Genomic DNA, 12,314 nt, shown 5'->3' with positions numbered 1-12,314 from the left:
CTGTGCTGTTTTTGCAGTTTTTATGTTAAGTCCATAATTATTTCAAAATACACACTTAAAATGTATTCATCACTTCAGCAGTTTATATAGTTAAAGTGCTTTGAGAATAAAGAAACAATTTTCTTTTTGCAAAGAATATTTGCATTAAATCTCACAAATATATAGTACTTGGACTCTTCAAATTATATATGCTTTAGAAAACTATAAATTCTTCACAGAAAATGTCAAGTTAAATTGGTCAAATTGCTGGAAAATACACACACACACACACACACATTTTCAAAGTAAAGTGAGCGAAAAGTTGAGGAAATCCTCTAAGAACCATAACTTGCTAATACCCATTACAGTTTAAAGAAGACATCTGGTTCGCTAGTCTAAACTGTTGTCTTGATATTATCCCTTATATTACATTGTTATTGTTCTTCAATGAGAGCTATATGTGGAGTTAACAGGAAAGAGACAGCTATGACAAGAATAAACCTCAGAGAACATGCAGTATCAGGGCATCGAACACCCTCCAGGCTCAGGAACAGGATGTAAATGAATGAGGACAGGTGGAGAGAGTGGTAGAGCCTTGATCACACCTGAGAAGGCGCACTCTCCCAAGAGGGATTCAAAAGCACATTAAACATGAAGCAAAACAAGACTAGACACTTGCACAAGATAACAAACCAAACCTACAAGTCCTCAGTTGCAGACCATGATTCAGCTCCCTTCTCCCAGAGGAGGAAATTAAGACCCAGAGAGGAAAAATGCGTCCAAGGACACACAGCATCTTTAGGAGTGGAAGGAGAACAAAGCCCAGTTCCCCTTCAGGATCTAAATCTTAAGGGAAAACCCTAAGGTAGGTGGGAAAAAGAGAACTTGTTGACGTTGGCCCTTAGCCAAGGCAGAGGGTGATATAATAACAACTGATGTTTGCATAACTTCACCTCCTGGACCCTGGGGTGCTTACAAACATCCATTCATTCATCCTGGTTCACTCATGTGAAATATGTAGGTGGTGTATGTTCATCATCATAGGGTGGTAAACAAAGACACAGTTGATAACAGAATCTCCAAGGACAGGAGTGTGTCGCCAGCTAAGGACAAGTTTTATTATTATGGCCCTGCTCCTGAGTCAGTACGCTTGCCACCTTCCTTGTGAAAATAGTCAATACTTTAAGCAGTTTTCTATTTTATATGTAAATAAGCACTTGGGGATAAATAGAACCAAGAATTCAAATAATATGCTTACCCTCCCTGCTCAATCCTCCAAATACTTACTGACCATCTGCTATGACGACAGACACTCCTGTAAGTGTTGACTTTCATTTTCCTCTGGCTAATACTAACCCAAGTTGATCTGAGTGCTGCTCCAAAATTAACTAGAGTATGTGACAACAGACACCACTATAAACTCCCTATTTTCTGATTTATACCCATCCAAACTCCTATCTTTTATTGTAAAGGGAAATATCTGCAGATATAACTGTAGATTCTATCAGTTCCCTCAATTGTCAGTGCATAATGGTATTTGTGGTATGCTATGTCTGTGCCTTGTGCAGCTGCTGCAGCATCCAATTATGATATGGTTTACAATGTGCCTGTGTTAGAACTAAAGAACTGAGACTCACATATTAAGTAGTGATACTGAAAAGAGGAAAAAAAGGTCCCGATGATGTGAAGGAAGAATTTATATTAAGCAGTCAACAAAAACAACTAAAGTAGCACACTAAATTTTTCCTTTTCCATTGTCCCCAAATATAATAAGAGTCTATTCTATTTCCCGATTTTGTAAAAAAGAGAAAGGTGAAAATGACATTTATTCATTACTCCAAGGAATATTTATTGAGTCCCTAGTATATGCCAGGCACTGAGGATACAACACTGAATAAGACACGGTCCATAATGTCTTCCAAGAAAATAGTTAAATTAACCATAATTGTAATAGCAAAGTAAGTACAAATTCAACCTAAATCTCTAGAACTTTCACAAGGGAAGAGAAGATGGAATAAACAAATTGAGGTTTGTATGTTTGGTGGCACTGCAAAACCTTGAAGTACTTTCTGAGCTATAAAATTGAATTTCATCTAGCAACATTTCAAGTGCATTTTATTATTTACTATGCTCTGATTGTGCACCAGACCCTACTGGGCACTACAAAAAAAAGAATCTCTTTACAATCCAGTGTGTGTGGGAAATCATAAATATGCAGGGTAAAGCATATGAAACTGCTGATAATGTTTCTTTGTAAAAGAAGACTTTTTTTAATGGTTCAGGTAAATACAATGGATTAAATAAGAACACTAGAAATTGGCCAGGCGTGGTGGCTCACACCTGTAATCCCAGCACTTTGGGAGGCTGAGGCAGGTGGATCATGAGGTTAAGAGTTCGAGAACCAGCATGGCCAAGATGGCGAAACCCTGTCTCTACAAAAAAATACAAAAATTAGCTGGGTGTGGTGGCAGGTGCCCGTAATCCCAGCTACTCGGGAGGCTGAGGCAGGAAAATCACTTGAACCTGGGAGGTGGAGGTTGCAGTGAGCCAAGATCGCACCACTGCACTCTAGCCTGGGTGACAGAGCAAGACTCCATCTCAAAAAAAAAAAAAAAAAGAATTGTCAAAAATCAGAAAAAAATAATGTCCAAATGAGACTATAAACTGAATGAAATCAGAGGGAAGATCATAGAAAGGCTTTGTTAAGTGTGGACTTGAAGAAGGTCCAGAAGGATGGGCAGGGTGGGTGAACAACAGGCCGGGGCAGTGAACACAGGGATGCAGGCACGATCCTGAGAGTGGCTTGAGGAGACAGTGAGTAGATGAGTTGAGCTGGAGCTGAAGAATCTGGAAGAAGGTGAGTGCTGGGAAAAGGAGTGAGTGGCAGCCTTCAGTCTGCAAGCCAGCTTATGGAACTCCTAATGGCTAAGGAGTTCGGAAGCAATGCTGTCCTCCTTGGAAATGTAAAACATCTATATGCTGATCATTCAGTGTGTCATCACGTTCCATTACTCTTTGGCCAACTCTTTTAAATAAAGAGGAATTCACCTGAGTAATGTTAGAGCATTGATGGAATTCAAACGAACTGCATTAAGTAGCAGGAAGACCAGAGGTAATTATATTAGGCAAGGAGAATGCAAACATATTAGGTTGGAGCAAAAGTTATTGCGGTTTTTGCCATTACTTTCAATTCATTCATCCTGTCTCAAATAAAACAGTCTCAAATAGACATCCATTCATCCTGTCTCAAATAAAACAGACTCAAATAAAAGACAGCCTTTTGGCATGGACCTCAGAAAAATGACACCTTCCTTTTCCTCAACCCCATATCTGACATTTGGTTACTAAGTCCTATTTTTCTGCTAAATATGACACTTATCTGTCCACTTCTGTCCACCCTCACTGCCAACGCCCTAGTCCAAGCTTACATTAGTGCTCACCTGAACTACCATTATCACTTCCTAATGATCTCTCAACTTCTAATTTCTCCCTCTTCCCAACTACAACAAAAAAATCTGTCTCCACACAGCAACAAGAACACTCTTTCTGGTCCATATTTGGCCAATTATGCCTTTATAGGCTTCCCATTTCTCCTGGGATAAAAAGAAAACTTACCAAGGCCTGTGAGGTACTGCATGCAATTGACGCCCCTGGCCCCCTAGTCAACTGCCACTCACTCTTGGTCCTAAACCACCAACCCAGAATTACTTCTCCTGAATATCCCCAGGCCTTTACTCCTGGACTCAAAGGCTACATTGGTATGGAGAGGCCTGGAAGTCTCATCCTTCATGTCTCAACTGAAGTATCCATTCTTTGGGCTGACCTCCTAGACAGGGTCACAACCCCCCCAAGCATTGCCTTGCAGCTTCTGACAAAGAGGCTGATTCAGGTAATAATTCAATAAATACGTATTTATTGAATTATTACCTGAATTGGCTGAACTAGTCAAGCATATGGAGGACAGCTTTTTGGCTCATTCCCAGTATCTAACTTATACTTTGTAGTTTACAACAAAAGAGGGATTCAGTAAATAATTGCTGAATGAATTAATCAGTGAACAAATCCCAAATATAACTGGAGTGTCATTATGTAAATATGGCGAGTAAAGACAATAAGAACAGCAAATCAATTTGCCCAGCTGACCAGTATCCAGTGATCGCAGCATGTTGATATGACAAAATCTCTCTATAAATACAAGGAAGCCACCAAGAAAACAATATAAAATATTACATAGATGTTAAAGATGGTCTACCTCAAGTATACATGAACAAGACAATAAGGTTTCCTAAAGGAAAGATGAGTATTCACATTGTGTTAAGTGTAGCATACCCATGTAGATTGTATGAAAACAGCTATCTCCATTGATACAAGTTGACCAGTCTGGGAATGTGAATTCTTCTGGTTAGACCACTGGAATATAGTCAAAAAGAATAACGGGGGTAGAGGAGACTTGGTTTCCACTTGCCCACTGAGTGACCTCAGAAATGTCACGGGACTTCTCTGTTAATTTTCTCATTGACTGAAAATTAGACATAATAACACGCCTATGATAAGGTGGTTGTTGGGACTAAATAAAATAGTGACACCCCTTTAGAACGGTCAACAACCATAGCAATGTTACTGTTATGATAGCTGTTGCATTATATTGTGTGCGTGTGTGTGTGTGTGTGTGTGTGTGTGTGTAGAGTGGGGTCTTACTATGTCACCCAGGCTGGTAATAATATTACTTCATTTGAAGAGCTTGTGTACTTATTTAATTTATTTATTTTTTGACACAGAGTTTCACTTTTGTCGCCTAGGCTGGAGTGCAGTGGCATGATCTCGGCTCACTGCAACCTCCACCTTCCAGGTTCAAGCAACTCTCCTGCCTTAGCCTTCCGAGTAGCTGGAATTGCAGGCACCCACCACCACACAAGGCTAATTTTTTTTTTTAGACGGAGTTTTGCTTTGTCACCCAGGCTAGAATGCAGCGGTGTGATCTCAGCTCACTGCAACCTTTACCTCCCGAGTTCAAGTGATTCTCCTGCCTCAGCCTCCTGAGTAGCTGGAATTACAGGTGTGCTCCACCACGCCTGGCTAATTTTTTTATTTTTTAGTAGAGATGGGGTTTCACCATGTTGGTCAAGCTGGTCTTGAACTCCTGACCTCGTGATCCACTTGCCTCAGCCTCCCAAAGTGCTGTGATTACCAGCATGAGCCACCATACCCGGCCATGTATTTATTTTAAATCATCTGTCTATATTCATTGATTTTGACTCATTAATAAAAAATACTAGAGATAAAATTTAAAATAGGGTTTAAATTCAATGTCACAAATAGTTTTCATTTTAATTTTTAAAAACCTAATAAGGCTTATTCTTACAAGCACATTAGTATATTCATTTAATCCTCAAAACAACCCTCTGAGGTAAGTAGTATTATATCTCCAACTTACAGATGAAGAAACTGAGGCACTAAAATGTCCAGTAACTTGGCCAAGATCTCATATCTTGTAATAACAACAGTCATTAAGAGCAAACATTTACATGGAGGTTACCCTGTGCCAGCACTGTTCTAAGTGCTTTCCATATATTACCTAATGTAATACTCCTAATGAATCTGTAAGGTAGCTACCCTCACTGTCCCTAATTTACATATGATGGAAATGAGGCCCAGTGAGGTTCATTCATTTGCCAAGCAAGGTCCCACAGCTGGTAAATGGCAGAGCAGAGATTTGAAGCCAGGCAGAACCCTTCCTGTTAATCTAATGCAGTACTGACTCTCATTTATTGGTGGCATTTATCCAGCTCGCTCTTCACCTAAGTGAATTTTCTAGACAAATACTGACTTCTTTCATAAACGAATATTTCTTTATTCATACTTTTTTTCGTATTAACAAATCCCTGTCTTTTGCAAAATACTGTGCAACTTTTTCCTGATGGCCCAAGGTCAGTGTTATGGCTGCTGTCCTTTATCTGTCCTGCTTGTAGTTTTTACTTTAATTTTTACAGGAGGTTAGGTATCTTTTGTAGACATGAGCCAATCAATTGTCATTTTGTCACCTTGATTCTGCTGACTGCTTTGAAGATAGAATTTATGTCTATCATAACTATTTCTAACATGAGATTTAATAAGCTTTGCATTGATGCCAACTCTGTGGACTTAAGTCCATGGCTTTTATTACGACTATGGCAGATTTTAGCTGAGGGAGTCTGACCTATAGATAAGTACAAGTAATTATTTTACCAAATGAAAAATTATGTATTTTATCCAGTGCTCATATTCCTGGGTTTTTTTTTTTTTTGGTGGGAGGGGGTTGTTTTTGTTGTTGTTGTTACTGTTTTTGAGATGGAGTCTCGCTCTGTTGACCAGGCTGTAGTGCAATGGTACAGTCTTGGCTCACTGCAACCTCTGCTTCCTGGGTTCAAGCGATTCTCCTGACCTCTGGAGTAGCTGGGATTACCAGCACGCGTCACCAAGCCTGGCTAATTTTGTATTTTTAATAGAGATGGTGTTTCACTACGTTGGCCAGGCTGGTTTCAAACTCCTGACTTCAAGTGATCCTCCCACCTCAGCCTCCCAAAGTGCTGGGATTACAGGTGTGAGCCATCGTGCCAGCCTTTCCTGTTTTTTAAATCATGACACATATCAGGCATATACATGAGTATGTTTAAAGTTCACTTTCATCTAGAAGATGAAATCTTCAAAATGGAAGACTTATTCCCAAATCCGAGTCATACACCCTATCCACAAGCTGTTGCTTTCTAACTCCTCATCCTGCTTTACTTCACTCCTTGTATTGTGTTCCAAATAGAACATAATATAAATAAATAACATTTAAATGGCAGTTCCTGCATATCAACCACTGTTCTAAGAAATTTTTCCATATGAATTCATGTAATGTTCACAATCATCCCATTTTACAGATGAGGAAACTGAGGTGCAGAAAGATTAAGTAACTTGCCAGTCCAAAATCTAGGATTTGTGGAGCTAAAATTAGAACTCAAGAAATCTGGCTCGAGAATCTGTTCTGTGAACTCTGCTCTACTGCCCCCTGAGAACTGTCCTAAAAGAACAGTACCTTTTTTGTTCACTGCAGAAGGCCCAGGTGCTCAGTAAGTATTAGTTCCTCTCTAAATGAACTTCCATCTTCTCTCTGCCTATCCAAGTGTTCAACTCAGTTCACTCTGACTTCGGCCTCAAAGCTTGATTGTAACTTGGCCAAGATCTCACACCTAGTAATAACAACATACATGGGTTTGAATGTTGTTATTCAAACAACATTCTGACAGGCAGAGTAACATTCCAGGCCCTTCTTCCACCTCCTGAAGGCTTTACTGGTTGCACTGTCTGTTGGCTCACCCTCACCGGGCATGGAGCCCCAGACCTATCAGATGGCCAATAAATACTCATTGAACAATTGAGACTCTGACCTGTATCAGAGCTGTTGCCAAATGCAAAAGCTTGTAATCAAGTACTGTAACAACAGGACGGTGTCCTAGAAATTGCACTTAACTGAATCAAAAGATTTATTTTTACCTTTTGTGAACTGACTATGACAATTTCACAACTCTAGCCTTCAGTGTGTTTGTGTTCATTTTAAACATGAAAGCTTACTATATATAAGGCATTATACCTTTGGTATGAATTATGTACATATCACCTTTAAAGCAATCCTATGAGCTAGGTGCTATTATAGGCCCATTGTACAGATAAAGTATCTGTCGAGAGGCTAATTTGTTATGGGTCACATAGCTAAAAATGCTAGAGCTAGGATTCAAACCCATGTATGTACGACTACAAAGCTTGGCTCTTACAAACCATGCTGTACTGTCTCCCTCTCTTTACCATTTTAAGCTTATGTCATATTGTATCAAATATCATGATAATGATTTTGGCTTGAACCATAAACCATGAATTGAAGTAGTTTCCAGTTACTAAGGGTCTTGAAATTAAAGTCAAACCTATAAATTCAACATTTACCTTTTATAAGCAAAAGCTTCATTGGCCATTTCTGACTTTTCTGGAAGAAATAAAGATGCCATGGCAAAAAATAACTTCTCATTTTAGAGATTCAATTACTTAACAAGTATTTGTTGAACACCTGTCACGATGTCTTGTCCTGGGCTGAATGCTGGATATGTATATACAAATAGTGACTGAGACAAAAATGGCCTCTATCATCACAGAGACGGTCTAGAGAAAGAAGGAGTAAAGTAATCAAGCAACACACAGAGAATGACTGGGAAGTGAGAGCAGGAGTGTGGGGGTTCAAAAAAGGGAGTCCATTCCAGGCAATGTGAGCAACAGGTGAGATAGTTACACAGGAGAGAATGTGACATCCTCTGGGAACCACCATGATGGAACTGCTGATAGAAGACCTAACTAATGATTGGATTAGGGTGATGGGGAATCTTTTGCAGGACTTTTAGCAGGGAAGGGAAATGCCATTATATGCATTTTAAAAAGATCAGTTTAGCCGGGCACGGTGGCTCAACGCCTGTAATCCCAGCACTTTGGGAGGCTGAGGCGGGCAGATCACCTGAGATCAGGAGTTCGAGACCAGCCTGGCCAACATCGTGAAACCCCTTCTCTATTAAAAAATACAAAAATTAGCTGGCCGTAGTGGCACATGTCAGTAATCCAGCTACTCTGGAGGCTGAAGCATGAGAATTGCTTGAACCCGAAGGTGGAGGTTGCAGTGAGCCAGATCGTGCCACTGCACTCTAGCCTGGGGAATAGAGCAAGGCTGTCTTTAAAAAAAAAAAAAAAATGAGTTTAACAATGGTGGGAAAAAAAGTGGATTAGATAGGGCCAGACAAGAATCAGAGTAGCCAGATGGATGTTGAATTTAACCAAGGGACAGTGGAAATCGAGACAGTAAGATTAGACACAGCGATGTGGGAATTGATTCAACATCTATTAAGAAGGGATAGTCTTGATAATTGACAGATGCAGAGGAAGCAGCCGTAAGTGCCATGAATGTTGTCTAGAGTGTAGTTTTTGAAAACCGAATGGATAGTGAGGCCCAAAATGGGAATTCAAGAGCAGTAGCAGAAGTGGGGAAGATGGCGTTCAGGGTTGCACATGTGCGGCGTTGACTTGGCAGCTGGATTTTGGGGTCTGACGCTTAGTGGAGCAGGCTAGGTTCCAGGTGGAGCATTTCTAATTATCATCAGATAAATGGTACCCGAGGAGTGGAAGTGGAAGGGCTCACCGAAGAAGAGCAGAAAAGCAAAGGGGCAAAGTCAAAGCATCCTGTAAGAAGGCAGAAAAGCGACACTCATAGAGATGAGGAATGAACCTCCAGAGGCGTCAGAGCAGATTGGAAGAGACACATTCAGGCTCCATTTAATCAGAATAGTTCCTTTTTCAAAATGGAAGCGCCACGAAGCATCGTTGATGGCGCTTTCCCACCATCCATCCGTCTAACACAAACCCACCTGCTTCAAAGAGACTGCCTCACACAGTGACTCACTTAGGACAGCCGCATTCTCTGCCCCTGCCTCTTGTCTAGTGAAGCTGGCTCTCGAGGCTTCGGGGACGCTCCACAGGGCCCTGAGACCACCTCCCCGGAGACCCTGCTTCAAGCCTCTCGGCGCCCGCACAGCTCCCGCATACTCACCGGCTTCCGCATACTCACCGCGCCGGAGGGACGGTCCCTCCTTCACTCCGCCAGTCTCCAAACCGTCCTTCTCATTGTCCCTGCTGCTGTCACCTCCTGCTGCATATCGGGGGTCCCGTCGAGTCTCAGCCTGTCCGGTCCTCCCCCCGGCCTATTCCCAGTCCCCTCAACCTCGGGGACACCGCGGCCAGACGCACCGTTGGTTTTCCAATCAAATCCTCCTGCAGGCCGCTAACCGGCGCTGGTCAGGCCAATGCCAACAATTCTTCCGCCGCCCCCTGGGGCGCTTCAGCCAATCGGGAGCAGCCATGCTGCGCAGTGCGGAGCGCCATAGCAACGAATGACGCCTACCACGGAGTCGCCATAGCAACCAGAGACGCGCGAGGTCCAGCACCAAGCTTGCAAGCAGAAGAGGAGGCGGGTGATGCTGAAGGCTGTGCTACAGCCACTTCACTGGAACCTAGAGCTACCTGAGAACAGGTCCCCTAAATGTTGTAGATTTTTCTGGATTTAGAGTGCCTAATCTTTGATGGGAAAGGGCAGCATCATCTTGGAGTGTTTACTTTCAAGAACTGCTATGGACTATAAAATCACATCAATTCTCTTTTAAAGCAAAGATTTAATTTGATAAGGAATCCATGCAGCATGCTAAATACCTTTCATATGGTATGAAAACGTCTTCAGTTACTCAAGCCTCAGGCAATGAGAATATGTGGCCACAGCACCATATTTTTCACAAAAATAAGAGTGACCTGGGATTCAAGAGACCTGTACGGTACAACTATCACCAGTTCATTTGTGGCCTTGGGCAAGTCACTTCACCTTTTGTGAAAGTCTGAAGCTTCTTTCAAATTTCTAAACTGCATTAGATAATGCTTTAAAAATACACTTGACATTCTGTAACTTTAAATACAAGAAAAATGGGCAGGCCACAGTGGCTCACGCCTGTAATTCCAGCACTTTGGGAGGCAGAGGTGGGCAGATCACGAGGTCAAATCAAGACCATCCTGGCCAACGTGGTGAAACCCCATCTCTACTAAAAATACAAAAACTTTTTTTTTTTTATTTTGGGTGTGGTGGTGCACAACTGTAATCCTAGCTACTCAGGAGGGTGAGGCACGAGAATCACTTGAACCCAAGAGGTGGAGGGTGCAATGAGCCGAGACCGCACTACTGCACTCCAGCCTGGCGACAGAGAGACTCTGTCTCAAAAAAATAAAAATAAAAATAAATGAAAATTGCCAATTTATTGAGTGCTCAATTTTGTGGTGGGCACCATTTCAAATTCTTTCCTTATTTATTTCACTTAGTTATAAAATGAAGGCACAAGAAGTTTCCTAAGTAGTCCAGTATGGCAGAGCTAGTGAGCGATGGAGTCAAGGTAGAACCTACTTGAGTCTGGTCTTAAGCACAATGATGCTCCTTTGACAATTTCTTCAAGTACTGGGCCCTATTCAACCCCATCTTAATATCACTAAATGCTTATGAGTGTGTCAACACTGGTGATTAAATCTCCCCAAACTGGATTTCAAATGAATACAGTGAACCCTAACGCTTCTCTGGTTTGGATAGTAAGCAGGCCCACTGGGGTAACAATACTTAGGCTTGTATAATCGAAAACATTTTTTAAAATTAAGACAGTCCTATTTTGGAAATGCAGAAAAAGTCAAACTCTGTGAGTATAGCAGAACTAATTAAACTTCAGAGAACATAAAACCATCAGGATTTATGTTACCAATAAAGCAAAACAAGGTTACAGGGGTAAGAAGACTGATGCGGAGTAGAAAAAGTATTCTATACATACGTTCCAAATATTAAGTAGTCGGCCTGGCTTGGTGGCTCACGCCTATAATTCCAGCACTTCGGGAGGCCGAGGCAGAAGGATCACTTGAGGTCAGGAGTTCGAGACCAGGCTGGCCATCATGGTGAAACCCTGTCTCTACTAAAAATAGAAAAATCAACGGGCATGATGGTGCATGCCTCTAATCCCTACTACTCAGGAGGCTGAGGTACAAGAATTGCTTGAACCCAGGAAACGGAAGTGCAGTGAGCTGATATCGTCCCACTACACTACAGCCTGAGAGACAGAGCAAGACTGTCTCAAAAAATAAATAATTATTAAGCAATAAGACATGACTCCACTGAACTACTCGTCTCCACCAGAATACCAATTGTGCTTCCCATCTTTCTAGTACTCAGTAAAATCAAAGTCTTAAACTAATGTTTTGGCCATCCCAGAATATTTCTGAACTTCCCTGAAAGCTGCAGAGAAGATTAAGAGGCAAGAATGACACTGGCTCTGTAAGAGAAGTGCACTATCATCTCAAATGTTAAGGGTCCCTCTGTGACATAAAAAATAAAATCCCACAAGAGATCTTGCACCAAGCTTATAGCTTATGTAGCAGGGCTCAAAACTATGAAAACATTCTCTTTGTTTTCTAATGCCTTTTATTATTTTAAATGGAACACATAATGTAAATTATGCAGTTCAAAAGTAAAACAGCATAATGTCCTAACTGCAGCATAAAGAACAAATAAAGGTAACAAATATGCATTTAAGTAGATATTCAGGATCAACTCAACAAGAAGATAAAACCACTTCCCAAAATTTCTAAAATGCCTTTAGACCAATGGTCTAGAGCAAGAATAGAACTGATATTCAAGAGATCAAATATGCCTTTATTGGCCGCATCAAACAGAGCTCACTCTTTTCCTCTTTCCCCCTCTCCGC

General features: G+C 41.3%; 1 protein-coding gene across 6 annotated transcripts in view; it reads right to left on the bottom strand.

The window, feature by feature from the left end:
• Nucleotides 1-9,807, bottom strand: part of NEK10 (NIMA related kinase 10) — a 248,798-nt gene extending 238,991 nt beyond the window's left edge. For all 6 annotated transcript variants that reach the window (XM_012435538.2, XM_012435540.2, XM_012435542.2 and 3 more), the window contains exon 1: nt 9,602-9,807. The gene's annotated coding sequence lies outside the window, so the exon portion shown is untranslated. The remainder of the gene's footprint in view (nt 1-9,601) is intronic.
• Nucleotides 9,808-12,314: the final 2,507 nt, after the last annotated feature.

This window comes from Aotus nancymaae, unplaced genomic scaffold (assembly GCF_030222135.1).
Source record: "Aotus nancymaae isolate 86718 unplaced genomic scaffold, 86718_ANA_hifiasm-v0.15.2.pri h1tg000019l, whole genome shotgun sequence".
Taxonomy (NCBI): Eukaryota; Metazoa; Chordata; class Mammalia; order Primates; family Aotidae; genus Aotus; species Aotus nancymaae.
This window is presented reverse-complemented; position numbering and strand designations above follow the sequence as displayed.